At 48.4% G+C, this 15,068-nt stretch overlaps 1 long non-coding RNA gene across 15 annotated transcripts in view; it reads left to right on the forward strand.

Annotated features, from left to right (window-relative positions):
• Nucleotides 1-15,068, forward strand: part of LOC123803308 (uncharacterized) — a 279,495-nt gene that overhangs the window by 130,014 nt on the left and 134,413 nt on the right. The gene's annotated exons all lie outside the window — the stretch shown is intronic.

Consider the following 15,068-nt stretch of genomic DNA (forward strand, 5'->3'; position numbering starts at 1 on the left):
CAGGGATTGGGGATCCTGGGACTTTCCTGGGCTTCCCACCTTCTTAAACATTTGGGGAAAATCCCAGCATCTTCATTATCTTTGAAATTGAGAGATCATTCAGCTAGGCAGCTGGTGACAGGGCTTTCATAGAGGCAGCTGTTTTAAATCTTCTTGGTAATAGGCGGGATATTATAAATAATACAAATAATTCTTCAGATAAAATTGAGTCATCTGAACATGTGCAGCATTGAAGGTGGACTGTGGACGTAGAGAGTGGGTTTTAGTTTGGCTCTTCCATTTTTCAGCTGCGTCATCTTAGATGCGTTGCTCAAGATCATTGAGCCTCCATTTTCTTTTTTTTTTTTTTTAAGATTTTGTTTATTTATTCATGAAAGACAGTGAGAGAGAGAGAAGCAAAGGCGGAGGGAGAAGCAGTCTCCCCCCATGAGCAGGGAGTCTGATGCGGAACTCGATCCCAGGACCCCGGGATCATGACTTGAGCCAAAGGCAGTTGCTTAACCATCTGAGCCACCCAGGCGCCCGGTCCTCCATTTTCTTATCAGAAATGAAAATGAGGCCTATTTATAGAGTTGTTATAAGGGTTAAATAAACAATCTAGGCAAAGGATTTAACACTCAATAGACAGGCCCATTCCTAGTTTCCCTCTTCATCTGAAGGGAGGAACTGTGTTCACAAATGAATTCTCTGTTCAGTCCCCAGCTAAGGGTCTCATGCTAGATGGTAGGACTTCTAGAAGAGGCAAAGCCCTCAGCTATTCCTGGAAGAATTGGGCTCCTCACAGATGCGTGCCAGTCCTTCTCTTCTCCCCCACCTTTATCCTCCTTTCTCCCCTAGAAAGACCTGTGTGTGCCAAAGCCTTCCACTGCTATGGTGGGGAGGGGACACCAGTGAGGGAGCCACCGTCACTGTGTGAGGCGGTCCTCAGCATGTCCAAAACGCTCTATGTTCTTTGCAGATGTAGGAGGGAGCTGCTTTCTTGGTTTGGGACCGTGGGTGTTGCTGCTTACCCTACAGCCTAACCCTGTGTTACAGGACTCCCCTTAAGGGAGATACTACCGGCTGGTGGTCCCAACCTCCATTTCAACCCCCCTTATATTTGCTACCCTCTAGGTAGGAGTAGCCACCTGGTACAATGATGGTCCAAGGGACAAAAGGAAGCCAAGTTTGCTTAGAGTTCCTGAAAACTTCTGCTACCACGCTGACTTCTTCCTTCTCTCAGATGGAACAAACGAAGATGTGGTGGGTGGTGCCCTATAGTTCTCACCAACTGGAGGCCACTAGAGTCTTGGAATGGCACCACAGAACCGGAAAAACGAGTCCCTTCTCTGTTTAAGCCGCCATGGTTAGGTTTTCTGTCTCTTTCCACCAAAAGCCTTCCTTTCTGGTGCACCGCCAACTCCAGTCATCCAGGTGCGTCAAGGACGTCCAGATGATAAACCTGAGACCAAGCCACTCTAACACTCGGGACGGTCATCCCTGTGATGTGATGAACCCTTCTCTACCCTTCAGATGAGTCATCCCGCAGCCCCCAAAATTCCTAAGACAGGGAGAGCCCTTCAGGGTCCGCCCCACCTTTCAGCCGCACCTGCCCAGACATGTCAATCAAAACTGCAGCCTTTGCTTGGGCTCCAGCTGGGCCTCCTGCTTCTAGAAAGGCATCATGAAGCTCTCGATTGGGAAAAGATACAGCATCTGCAAAGTAAATACCCAAGAAGGGAGACTTCTTGACACCATTGCTAAATGCCAAACTATGGCCTTGTTTGAAGACATTCTTAAAAACCTCCCCCTATGGATTTAAAGGTTGTTGATGAATAGATACACAATACTTACGTCAAGTGGGAGGAGAAGGGTGTTGTAGAGACAGACAGAAGTCGTTAACTGTGATTTTCAGCAAAGATGCCTTCCAAATAAAGCAAGTGTGTTGGAGGGAGGGGCATCATACTTTGCTTTTCAACCAGGCTGCAGTGCTGTGACGAAGACGGCAAGGTTGGTGCCCTCGGATGGCTCATTCAGTGTCCCTCCCTCTTAGATTCTATGGCACTGCCTGGCCCTGGGGCCTCCTTTGTCCCTCCTTCCAGCTGGGTCCTGCCCATCACCACCTTTTGACATTCGAGCTGATTACTAATGTCAACAGCAGGTGAACATGTGACTGATGTAAATTCAGTTTTCCAAAGATTCTGTAAGTCTTAAAGGAGTGAATAGAAATTTAGGTACCAGAATAGACTTGGTTGGGCTGGGAGGCTGATGAGCATTGGTGAGTCGTGGAAGCATGACATTTTTTATCAGGCAGTAAGATGCATAACCCTCTTCCAAAATTCTTATTATATATAAGGGTGGCATATGTTTATCTAGAATAGCTCCTGATGAATCTGCTTTTTAAAAAGCTTTAGACAAAAACAGTCTTCTGTAGGTTGTGGCAACTGTAGGGATGCTAATTTTATAATGAGCCATACATTGATTGACAGGAGGCAAAACAATAATGGGGTAGAAGACAATTGGCTCAGAGACAGAAGCTGGCAACTAAAGGGAGGTGACTTGGTTGGCAGGGGAGGCTGAGGACACGTGAATCATGGTTCCATAAGCCAAGTGCGGGGAGGAATTCTAACTGGAGGTCCCCTGGCTCAGCCAAGGGCTCCAGTGGGGCTTGGAAGAGCGGAAGGCCCTGGCAGTTGACCTGGCGGCACCCTCTAGGGGAGAGCCTTGTTGCCTCGTTGAAGGGATGGGAAAGGAAGTAGTTCCTGAGCAAAAGTAGCAACAATTCTAGCTCAGCCACAGAGAACCACGGAGCCCTGACTTCCAGAGAGCTCCAAAGAGAAACCTGCCTGGTCTAAAAGATGGGCTTCTAGAAGAGGAGCCCAATTTGGATTTTCCAATTTCATCTTTATTCCTGTAGTTTGCCTGCCTTTGAGTAATTCGTTAGTGAAGCTCAACACCAAGGCTCAAGTGATTGCTCTGGTGGGGGTGGGGTCCTTTCGCTCTGCTGTTTCCAGATGCAGCCCAGTGTTTGCAAATGGTGCTCACCCTGGAGTGTTTGCTGATTGAATGGAAGCACTCATGTGGGTGGACTGAAAGGAAACAGAGTGCTGTGGTCTGTAAGAGGAGAAGCTCTTGCTCCTTTGCTGGTGACGCTGGAGGGCCTGGCCTCTGGATTGGGAAACTTCCTGCAGCAGAAGTCTTTCTTCCCCCTGTAGATTCAATGCTCTTGTGACAAACTGGTGAGAGACAAGACATGTCACTTTTTGGGCCAGACATTTGCCTCTGGGGCTGCTACCCCTAACCACAGCAATAACAGCAGAAGAAGGATGATTTGGGCACATTTTCTTGGGGTTTTTCATGAATGGTTTTGGTTCAGCAAATGACGGTACATTCCAAGTGTGATTTTGAATAAGCCTGAATTTTCATTTCATCTACTTTTTTAAATGGGCCCCATTTGTAGACTTCTTTGCAAATTCCACTTGATCATTCCCTGCCCTGTGACCCCACTGTACAAACTTCCATGAAGCACCAATGTGCCCGGCACCATCACTGGATGCAGAAATACCACTTCACTGTCCTTGTTGCATGGCGGTCCTCCTCGGATAAGACTGGGGCATATTTTTGCCACCCACACCTCTTGTGGCCCCAAGCACATAGTCAACACTCCTAGGCATTTTGCTGAAAGTGCCTTCAATGCTAAGATTCCTTTAAAGTCTATCTTTCATATACAGTGTGAAATCCATGCTTCAAACAATTACCCAGCTGCTTCAAACCAAGACATTTACCTTGACTTCAACCACCTCTGTGTGTTTTTTTTTTTTTAAAGATTTTATTTATTTATTTGACAGAGATAGAGACAGCAAGCGAGAGAAGGAACACAAGCAGGGGGAGTGGGAGAGGAAGAAGCAGGCTCATAGCGGAGGAGCCTGATGTGGGGCTCGATCCCATAACGCTGGGATCACGCCCTGAGCCGAAGGCAGACGCTTAACCGCTGTGCCACCCAGGCGCCCCACCACCTCTGTGTTTTAAGACAAAATTTATTTTTTACCTGAAGCATATAAATAACCCTCTGCCTCCTAAATCTTGCCCAAATAAATAGGTCGTTGGTCTTTCCAGGTACAGCGAAGTCTGTGGGCGATAGCATGTGAGGCAGTCACGAAAATAAGATGTGCATTCAGCTATAATTCAGTAGTTTGCTTTGGCTGCCCTGCCCTGTGTGCGTGTGCGTGTGTGCGCGCATGCATGCGTGGGGACTGACAGCATCCGTGCGTAGGACATTACATGTATTACGTGGCAGCTCTGCGGGGCTAGCCCTCAGGCCTGGTGCTGCTCTGGTTTCAGATGTCCTCACAAGAAGTAGGATTAGGCACCAAAGCTTAAAAAAATCCCTGGTGGCCTTGTATGCAGAGAGAAAGGAGAGGCCCATATTTTTGTTTAGCAATGTCTTCCAGTAATTAAAATACTTTTTAAACGACAGAAAGTTGAGTTCAAGTGTGAATTTAACAACGTTAAATCAATGTTTAGCAGCTACCCTCTCTGCTGGATGAAAGGGTGAATTAGGGATGGTGTCTGCTCCCAAGGAGCTGAAACTCTGTTATTGGAGGAAGATCTAGATAGATGTGGATACACAGAGACAGGTAGGCAGACAGGTAGATAAAGTGCCCATTTATTTTTATTTTTCAGAAATATTTATTTATTTATTTGAGAGAGAGAGGGAAAGCGCACATGCATGTATGTGTTCACATGAGCAGGGGGAGGGGAGGTGGGGGGGAGAAGCAGACTCCCTGCTGATCAGGGAACCTGACACAGAGCTCTATCCCAGGACCCTGGGATCATGACCTGAGCCGAAGGCAGACACTCAACTGACTGAGCCACCCAGGCGCCTCAAAGTGCACATTTATTGAGCTTTTATTGTGTGCCAGGCTCTGATGCCTGAATTACATCATCACAAGGAATCTTCACAGTCCCCCTGTGGGTTAGGTATTATTACTGGTGCCCTTTCTCATTCAGGCACAGAACAGGGACAAAACCTATCAAGGCACACACAGTGAGTAAGCAGGAAAGCCAGGTTCAAAGCTGGGTTGGATGGCTGTGACGCTCTTCCCGTGCGCCATATTGGTCCTGTGTTCTTTGCGCTTCCAGTTTCAGCTTGCTCACTTCTGTACTTAGTCGAGGATGTGGTTGATCCAACTGAGTGAGGAGATGCTCCTGGAGAGGTGGCTAGTACCACAGAAGTTTGGGGGATATTGGAGTCTTTGTCCTTCTGAGGGCAGGAAGCTGACTTTGGGGTGTCTTGCGTGCACAGGGCCAAGGAGAGGATGGGGAAGGGGAGGGCGCAGGCAGTCCACTTCTCTCTGGTGGCAGCACAGGAGGGGCTTTCTGAACTTCCCAGCCCCGTTATTAAGCATGGCTGTGTGTTAGCAGAGTTTGGCACTTTAGAGGACTTTTTAAAAGAGTTGACGCACAGGTCAGAATCAAGTTTAATCAAGTTAGAACCTGGTCAAGGTTAAGGAGTGGTTCAAACTTTGGAAACAAATGGATCAGCCACATGGAGTTATGAGAGGTTAAGGACTGATTAGTTTTCAATTAAAGTAACATTTTGGAGCTGGGATCCAGGTTTTTTGGCAACAGATGTATCAGGGAGGATAACAAAAATTGGAGTCAGAAAGGAATGAAGTCCAGCTGACTGTTTGGTTCAGATAAGTGAAAACACTCGAATATATATGGAAGGAAGGCTGTTAGAAATCCTTTCCTCATGTAGTCATGCATTGTTTGCATTCACGGCCTGAGTAATTCATGCCATATTTTAGAGGGTCTTGACATAAGCCCACCTTGAGAACCTCAGTACTTTGTTCTGCCGCTGGGGTTATGGACAATATTGGATTTCCTCTTTCCAGAAGATAAACTATTGCTGTGAACAGGAATCTCAAGTGAGAAATGTTGCTACGCAGGTGATAGCACAGATGCTTGAAGATGAGGCGGCCGTTGGACAAGGCCCGCAGAATGTGGGGCACAGCCCGAGACACAGCAGATGTGGGTCACAGAAAGCAGAAGCTCACTTGTCCACTCAACCAGTCCCTTTCCACTCGGTGGGGCTGAGAGCACCTTTGCAGCTGCCTGGTACAGCTAACATTTAAAAATGATGCTTGCATTCCACAGGGCTGCAAAACTCGGATGCAGGAGGGCTGCAAAACTCGGATGCAGGAGGGCTGCCGGGCCAGAATGTGGCAGCCCTGATTTACCACTTAATTTCCAAGAGCCAGAAAGACTCCACAAAGAGGTAGAACCCAGGAGAGACAGAACATTCACTCATTCATTCCTTCCGTCCTTCATTCATTCCTGCATTCATTCATTCATTCATTCATTCATTCATTCATTCATTCATTCATTCATTCATTCATTCGAGGAAGCACTCTTGAGAGTTGAATTTGTGCCTGGTTCCTGGTAAGGTGCTGCGGAGTCCCAGAGGCTCAGGCTTGGTCCACTGCTGGGTGTGGGGAAGACAGCTGGACACACGGGGCCCGTGAGGCCTGATATGCGACGGCAGAGGTGTGTACCTGCTGCGGGCCCACAGTAGGCACGCCGATGCTGTAACAGGAACAAGAGGGTGGGGGGCCCATGGAGGCGACATTAAGCTGGGTTTCACAGACGACTCAGGAGGGCTTCCTATACCTTCAGTGTCCTGGGGGTTTGAAGCAGCCTCCTGACTCAGGGGCATATGCTATCTACTCAGTCTCTCGTCTTTCTGAGATTTTCTAGGTTGGGTGGACTCAGTACCATAGAATTGGGGATCTGATTATTCTCATAAGTGCAGTCTTTCCTCCCCAAGTACCCTGGCAGCTCCTTCAGGACACAGAGCATGGCAGTGGGCACAAAGAAAGTGCTCAGGCTGAGCAACTGGAAATGTGTGGATCTTCACTTTCAAATGCAAAAAGCAGCCCCACTGGGGAACCTCGCTGGGGTGGCTCAGTGGGTGAAGTGTCTGCCTTCGGTGGCTCAGGTCTTGATCCCGGGGGTGCTCCCTGCTCAGCGGGAAGCCTGCTTCTCCCTCCTCCTCCCCCCCACCCCTGTTTGTGCTCTCTTTTCTCTCTCTCAAATAAAAGAAAAAAATGCAGCCCCATTGATACCACTTCCTTCCTGGGGACTCATATTGAACCCAGGAAAATTCAGTTGTTCATTAAACACAGGACCTTTTTCATTTCGGATTGAATGTGAGGACCCTCATTTGTGATCATGCAGGGATCTAGCAGTCAGAGCTTGAAACTATCTGAATGAGTTACAGTGCTACAACAAAGACAGAAACATGGCCTTTAAGAAGTCTTCAGGGAGCTGGGATACTGAATATTTAACAATGACTTATTTCCTGTAACAATTATTTGTGAGTGAGGGCCTCTGATGTGTTGAAACAATGCATTCCCTGATGCATTTGATACTTCCTCCCAAATACTGTTTATAAATTTAAATTGGCATGTGAAGGAAGGCAAGGTAGTTGGGCAAAGTTTGACTTCTGCCTGGTATGAATGATTTCAAGATTTATTTACTTATTTATTTGAGAGAGAGAGAGAGCTCACTTGTGCACACGAGCAGGAGGGGCAGAGGGAGAGAGAGATTCTCAAGCCGACTCCCCGCTGAGCATGGAGCCTGACACAGGGCTCGATCTCAGGACCCTGAGATCATGACCTGAGCCGAAACCAAGACTCGGAGCTTAACCAACTGTGCCAGCCAGGTGCCCCCAGCAGTGTGAATGATTTCAAATCAGTGGATTCTGAGTTAATGAAATTTTACCTTGGTTCACAGTAGGTTTTGATTTGCCGAAGTGTGAAATATGCTTGGGGAAGAGGATGAGGGGGAGGCGATGTTTTGGAGAATTAATTGATTTTGGGGGACCGTCCGTAGAACACAGAATTCAGGGAAGTTCCAGTTCCTTCACAACGACCCACACAGAACAGGTGTATTACCAATAGGTGTGCCTGTGCAGTGAGCACACTCCTCGCTGCCGGCTTCGCATGGTGTCTCCATCTGAAGAGTGGTAGACTCATCGTCTTGTCTCAAGGGAAAGGGGGACTTCTTCAAAGTCAGTAGATCTGCCACCCAGAGGGTGAGCTCAGAGCCCAGAGGGGGACCGTGCATGGAAGCGGGCGTGCAGGCTCACAGCTTGGCAGTGGCCATGTTGCCGAGGACAGAAGCAGCTCCTCCTCTCCACCACGTCCCGCTCCACCGTGGGTTCCTCATGAACCCACATTATGCTCTGGCTGCAGGAGCCTCATCGGGAGGCCACCGCACTAGGGTGGAGGTGTGAGGTGGTGAGAAGCCCCTTCGTCCTTCTGGCTTGCATGCGACGATGGGACTGGGGGACTCAGGTCTAATTTCTTTTTTTTCTCTTTTTTGATGAAAGATCAGGAGTAAAAATTCGGCCGGTGAACAGAAGAAGATGCTGCAAGATAACCGTGTTGGTTTTGTGGGTTTTTAAAATCATGACTTCAGACCTTTTAGGGTGCTTTTATTTTGGGGGATGCTGGGCTTGAAGGAAGCCCATCTCAAACTGCTTGTCCTTGAAGTAACAGGCAAGGGCAGTGCTGTGGGATCAGCCGGCTCGGAAATTCTGAGGGAGGCTTTGAAGTTGCCAGCGCACATATTATGTATCTGTTTCTCACCTCTTTTTCAAAATCACCTGATTGGAATACAAATTATTTTTGCAATGCAGAAACACTTAGACATGTGAGGCAAAGCTTCGCTTTTATGGGCTTATTTTCCAGGGGGAGAATCGCTGATGTGTGCCAGATGACAGTCACCTTTGAATCATCTGGTTGCATCTATAACCAGCTTACACACCTCTTGCTAAACGTTTTCCTGTTTGTAGAAGCATGCTGGTGTGTTGAAAGAATTTCACAAGAGCGCTGGCCCAGTTCTCCTATAGTCCTTCCCATATTTTATTGCCTGCTCTTGCTGATAAGAAATGCCTATGCGATTTGGGTCGAAACTTCATTGGGGAACAGCCAAAGAACTAAGTCCGGGGAGAGCGTCTTTAAAAAGAAAGTATATGTTGGCCTTTATAAACCTTGGTACACTTTGTCCACTTCACCAAGGATTTAATCCACAGAGCACAGCCCTTGGGAGTGGTGGCCAGTGCAGGCTAACACCTAGATAGCCAGACGAAAGTAGGAATAATTTCTCTGTTCGCTCTCAAGAACGTCCTGGTTCGGACACGATGTTGCACGGGCACGCGACGCACAGGCACACCCCATCTCCACGTGTGCATCTCCAGCTCATGCAGTTTTTGGAACACAGTCTCTCCCGGTATCTGCACATTGCATTTACTCTGCACTTTCAAAGTTGCATCTTTCCAGCTGACCTTGCATGGGAAAACAATCCCATTTATTTGAAAGTCATTTATGGGACAGCGACTAAATTTTTTGACACCTGGATCCTTTAGATAAAACCCATATGTCAAAATGTACCTGGTGCTTCGTGACCAGCTTTTACTTGCAGACTTAGAGTAGGGAAGTGTACGTCCCTAACTTCTCATGCCTTCCAAGGTCGATGCAGGAAGAATAAAAATGAGCTTTAGGGCATCATTTGGACGGGGTTGAGAACGCTGGGCGTGGGGGCGCGTTTGGTCAGCGGCTCTGTGCTGCTCCTCCAGCCGGGGGAAATGTCTGTGTCCCCGCGACGTTGTGATGGAGCTTGTTATCCTATCCCGCGGTCTGTTGCAGTTTTATCATGTAATTTCCCCGGATCCTTGAGGAACGTTTCATCACAGAGGGCTGCTCTCGCAATGCCCAGGGGAATTGTCCCATCTCTGTTTTCGCCCATGCTTTTTATTACCCCATGCCTAATGAACTTTTCTTGGCCGTGTGAACTGTTGACGGCTGAGGTCCACGCGTGGATGCTGGCTGGCTTTCTCTGTGCTACGTTGTAGCAACGACAATTCTTAATCACCATGAGAAATTTGAGGCAAAGGTGGAACTTGCAAAAGTCTGTCAGTGCAGCAGCAAGAAGTAAGCCTGGTAGAAAATGGAGGGAAAGTATGGTTCATTCTATTCTTGTGGGACAGAATGTGATGCATCCTGAAAGGTCCTGCAGAACTAAAGCCAAAAGGAAAAAAAAAAAAAAGATGCCACATTGATTTCTCCCTTCTCTGCTACTGTTTATACTACACAATTGGCATTTGATCCATTCATTTTCAGGTTAATAAATCATTAATGGAATGCCTGCTTTCGACCAGGCAGTGCCTAGGCATTATTCCAGAGACTTCTAGATAATTATGAATGATTCTGGACTCTGAGATTAGTAGGATGACCAGCAATGAACTGCTCTTAGGGCATAGTCCCCAAAGGGGGAGATAGACCTGGGGTGCTATGAAGGCACACAGGGGCACCCATCTGGGCCTGAGGAGGACCTGGGAAGTTGACAGTTAAGCAGGGAGCCAGCTAGAAAATACATGAAGGCAAGCAAAAGGCCTGTCTTCCAGAATGACATGTCTAGGGAATCAGAAAGAGTTCAGAATGGCCAGAGGAAGGGTTCTTCCTTGGACAATTCTTTCTTTCTTTCTTTCTTTCTTTCTTTCTTTCTTTCTTTCTTTCTTTCTTTCTTTCTTTCTTTTTTTCATTCATTCATTCATTCATTCATTCATTCATTCCACAGTTATTTATTTATTGGGAGCCTACTCTGTGCCAAATGTGAAGCCCATCACTATGAAGATGAGGCTAGAAAGGCAGATGTGATCACCAAGAGCCTTGCGTGCAGGTGGAAGGAGTACAGGCATTATCCAGAGAGCCATGGAGAGCCTCGGGAGGCTTTAACCATGAGGCCACATGATTGGACGTGCGTGTTGGCTGTGGTGTGAGAGCCGTGTTGGAGGGGACGCAGCCCGGAGGCAGAGGGGATGGACAGAGGAGGAGAAAGGATAAGCCAGCGGCAGCAGGGGTGGAAAGGAGTTTAACCATCGAGAGTAAATCAGATCTATTTATTGGCTGGAAAGTGAAGGGCAAGTCTCATATGAACATCTGAGTTCTCTTTGGGGTAACCAGTTGCCAGATGGTGGTATTGTTACCCAGATTGGGGACAAAAGAGGAGAGGTTGATGAAGATACTGAGTTCTGTTTTCAGTGGGTCTGACAAGTCTGAGGTAGCTGTCGGCACTGCAGGAGGGAGGGTGATGTGCACAGGAGTCCAGGATTTACAGGCTGACCGCCAGGTGGGCAGGGGAGCAGGGGGAGCCAGGCCACAGGTACAGACGGGGGGCTCAGCATACAGTGATGATGAAGCTGTGTGTATGAGAACACTCAGGAATGGAACAGTGGCCAGCAGTAACCACATCTGTGAACGCTCACTCCGTGCTGAGTGCCCTACAGAGCACCAGACCCGTTCATCTGCAGTAGGACCTATGAGAGACTGCTATTCATGTCCCCATTCTACAGAAGGGAACTTGGAGGCAGAGAGCAGTTAAGTAGCTTGCTCAAGGCTGCACAGCATGGAGGAGGAGTTGGCAGTCTGAGAAAGAGGAGGGGAAGAGGGCCCAGAGGAATGGGGTACGAGCCAGGGGGAAGTCTAGCTGTCCTTCACCTGGCAACCCTCCCCCCCCACCGGGTTCCTGGCCTGACTGCTGCCCCGTAACTGCTGAATGTCGACGCCTTCTGAGCAGGACCAGGAGGCCGTATCTCAAAATTACTGTCTCAAGAGGGCACAGAATGTGTGCTCAAGGTTCACTCCCTCCTTCAAACCTCCAGTAAGGGGAAGAAAGCTCTGTACCTGGCTTTCTTCAAGCCCAAACCAACCTCCCATCTTGGTAAGTTGAAATCCCACTCACCTTGGAGGCCCATTATAAATGGCAACTTTCCTGGGGAGCTTTCCGGATCCTCGCGGTCACACTGGGTCCGTCTCGCCTCTCCACTCCTCTGCTGCTTTGCACTGAGCAAGTAACTTACAAATTCTGTCCCACAGTCATTCGTGTTTCAGTCTTGATGTCCTGGGGGAAAGGCACTACTGCTTATTTATTTGTGTACCGTGCATGTTGTAGGGACAGTAATATCAGTACGATTAGGTGCTCTATAATTGGATTTGAATGAAGGGAGAAAAGGTCCTGGAAGCTTCCCACTCCTCCCCCGCCCCAGCTTTCCCTTTTATGGGTGATTTTGCAACCGAGCTATCCTTGCAGGCTATCCTGATATTTCTGTTTCCTCTCTGTATGTTCCCTAGGTTCTTTCTGGCTTCCCCGTTTGTGCCTTCTTCAGCCTGACGTACATTAGAATTAGCTCTTTTTTGTGTCTGGGTCTTCCCCAGGCTGTAAGTCCTTGACTGCCCAGTCCAGTCCCTATCACTCAGTAATCAGCAGCAAGGTGGGGTGGAATGCTAGTCCCCTGGACAGCCCTCTCCAATCCTCTGTGGTTCATCACAGCCCATTCTCCCCGGGGCCATCAGCTGCACCCTTTCATCCCATCCTAATGGGGGAGCAGGTGGCCCAGCCTTGCTCCATGTCCCCTCTGTGCTTCTTCTTGGTCTTCCCAGGCCCAGGCTCACACATGATGCTCCAGTGATATGGGCTTCAGCTCTTATCAAAGCTGAAAACTGCAGCTGAGACCTGAACTGGCTGGTAAATGAGTGAAATCTTACTTCAGCCAGTTGGGCCAGAGTCTGCAAATACCCAGTGCCAAGAGCCTTTGCCACAGTTGCAAGTCAGAGCCTTCTACGCTATTCCTTAAAGAGAGATGCACCATGGGGGAGCAAACATCTGTGTGGCAGATTTAAGATGATCTGGAAGAGGCTCCCTATGACCGAGAGGAGAGCAGTTGCCTTTCTCACTGTGGATTTTCTGCCAGGTTACTTGCGCTCTCTTAATAAAGAGTGGAGGATGAGGTCGGAGAAGAGGGAAAGGGAAGGAGAGAGGGTGTGTGTGTTTCTGTTACTTATTTCCAACGTAAACATCTCAAGCAAGCTCACTGGGGTAATATTTTCAGTGAAAACACGTATTTCTACTGGACACAATGCAAGAATTTTTTGCTCATGGAATTTTCACTCAACAATAGGAAAAAAGATGTTTTCACACAGGCATTTTTGGCTCTGAATATGGATTTGACAAGTGTTTCCCCAAATGCCAGCAGGACTGAAGAGTGCAGCTGTGATGGGAATTTTAGAACCCTCAAGAGAACCCCAAATGCGTTTTAAAAAAAGTCACTAAGTCACATACTTAAGTTGTGCCTCCTATTGTTGCTAACAACACTTGAGTATGGTCATCGGAAAGACCTCAGAGGTCTCGTGTGAGAATCGAGCATTTGGGGAGCCGGCAGGCTTTCTGCCTTCTACTGGGCATCCTGGCAAAATAGTGTGTTGGGCTCCTTTCACGTCCCATTCATTGCAGGTTTTGCTCTCTGGGCCTAAGACATGGATGTTTGGGTTTTCAGAACAGAAAGACGGTCTGAATACGAAATTCCTGTACCTCTATAACTTGTTTGTTGGGGCCTCACTGCTGCAGCCCACGTCGGGCCGCCCAGCGGGTCTCCTCTCTCCGCGGTGATCTCTGGTCGGCGTTAAGGCCGCTGTGGTAGAGCACGCCGTCACCATCCAAGAAAGGCAGGGCCTTCTACTCCATGTGCTGGTGTTTGGAACGCAGCCCCGCGATGCCCGTCACCACCAGGCTGGATGCAATTGACGGGTTCATAGAAGAGAAATTATGTGACCTCCCTCTTAAGACCATGCTGGAACCTTCCCCGGGGCCTTGAGATTGTCTCAGATATGACTCAGCGCTCTCATGGTTATATTTTTTTAAGCTTTTTTTTTTTTTTTTTTGTTCCCTCGGGCTTGATACTGGTTTTCTGTCTCAGTTCCTTCTAGCTAATCTTATTATCTTCAAAACGTAAAACGACCCCATTCAATTTTAAATTAATTTGTACGCTGCAGATTTGTTTTAGGTGACTTTCTTTTATGATGCCGTCCTGCAGGGAGGGACCGCGCTGACTTCTCAGAGCCCATCCTGGGATTAATTGGCAATTCAGTTCACACACACTAACAATCTCCTCAACTATTCACATTAACTAATTGACGGGTCTGATGGAAGATGATCTGGCCATCACTGTGAGCACAGAACAAGAGGCCTCGTTTGCTTTGCAGTCCCATGCATGTGTGTGTCAGGTGTGTAGAGGGAGAAGGCTGTTCCACTTTCAATCGTTCTTGATTTTTAGGGTTGTATCTGTTGAACTTTACTCTGTCTTACCTTTGCCGGTCACCTGAATCGGCATCATCGCTGGGATATACATTTAACATAACTGTGTAAATCAGATTGGAATTTCTTTGGATGGTTCGAGCAGGGGCTGGGAAGTTGGCTTCGGTTGCATTGGGAGGTGCAGAATCTGTAGCTCATAGAAAAGCTCCTACTTGGAGGCTGGGAAGTGCTTTCAGCGCATCGCTGGGTACGGGGAAGTGAGGGGGAGAGATGACTTCCTGTGGCTGCTAGCGCCACGAGAGACGGAGATGTCGGGAGGAGACGGGAGTATGATGAGTGCAGGCGGATCGTAAAGCTGGTTGTAGGACGTCCTGGAATGTGGCCAGACAGGCAGCCTGGAGCCTCTAGCCAGAATGGACATAGACTTGGGCTGGGGACCGAGAGGGAGCTGACTGGCGTGTCAGAGCCATGGGAGGGGGTGAACTCCAGGCCAGGGCTCAGGACTGTCCAGAGCACCCCCCCCCTTGACACAGCGGGCTGAGGCTTACAGCCTGGAAGAATGGGGGACAGACCACCTTACAGGACAGCTTCAAAAACTGGGACCATTCTTAGCGAAGATTTTGGCTCCAACACAAGTTTAAAAAGAATCTACTCCTAGTCAAAGACACTATTTTAGGACCCCCCCCAAGAGGAAAAGGCGCTTACCTGTCTTGACAGCCTGGCTGACTGATGCTACCCATCACGAAGAGGAGAGAGGGTTAGGATTGAAAGCAAAGGACGGGAATGCTCAACAGAGACAAGAAGTGGGAGAGGGAAGAGGAGATGAGCACACAAGCAGTCAGATGCGACAGTAGGGGTGGCCTTAGAACAACGCCTAGAATGAATGTGCGGTGGATTTCCATTGTGAGACTTCATGGTGAGAGAGGATCTCC

Source organism: Ursus americanus, chromosome 7 (assembly GCF_024610735.1).
Source record: "Ursus americanus isolate L20-20 chromosome 7, mUrsAme1.1.p, whole genome shotgun sequence".
In the NCBI taxonomy this organism is placed as follows: Eukaryota; Metazoa; Chordata; class Mammalia; order Carnivora; family Ursidae; genus Ursus; species Ursus americanus.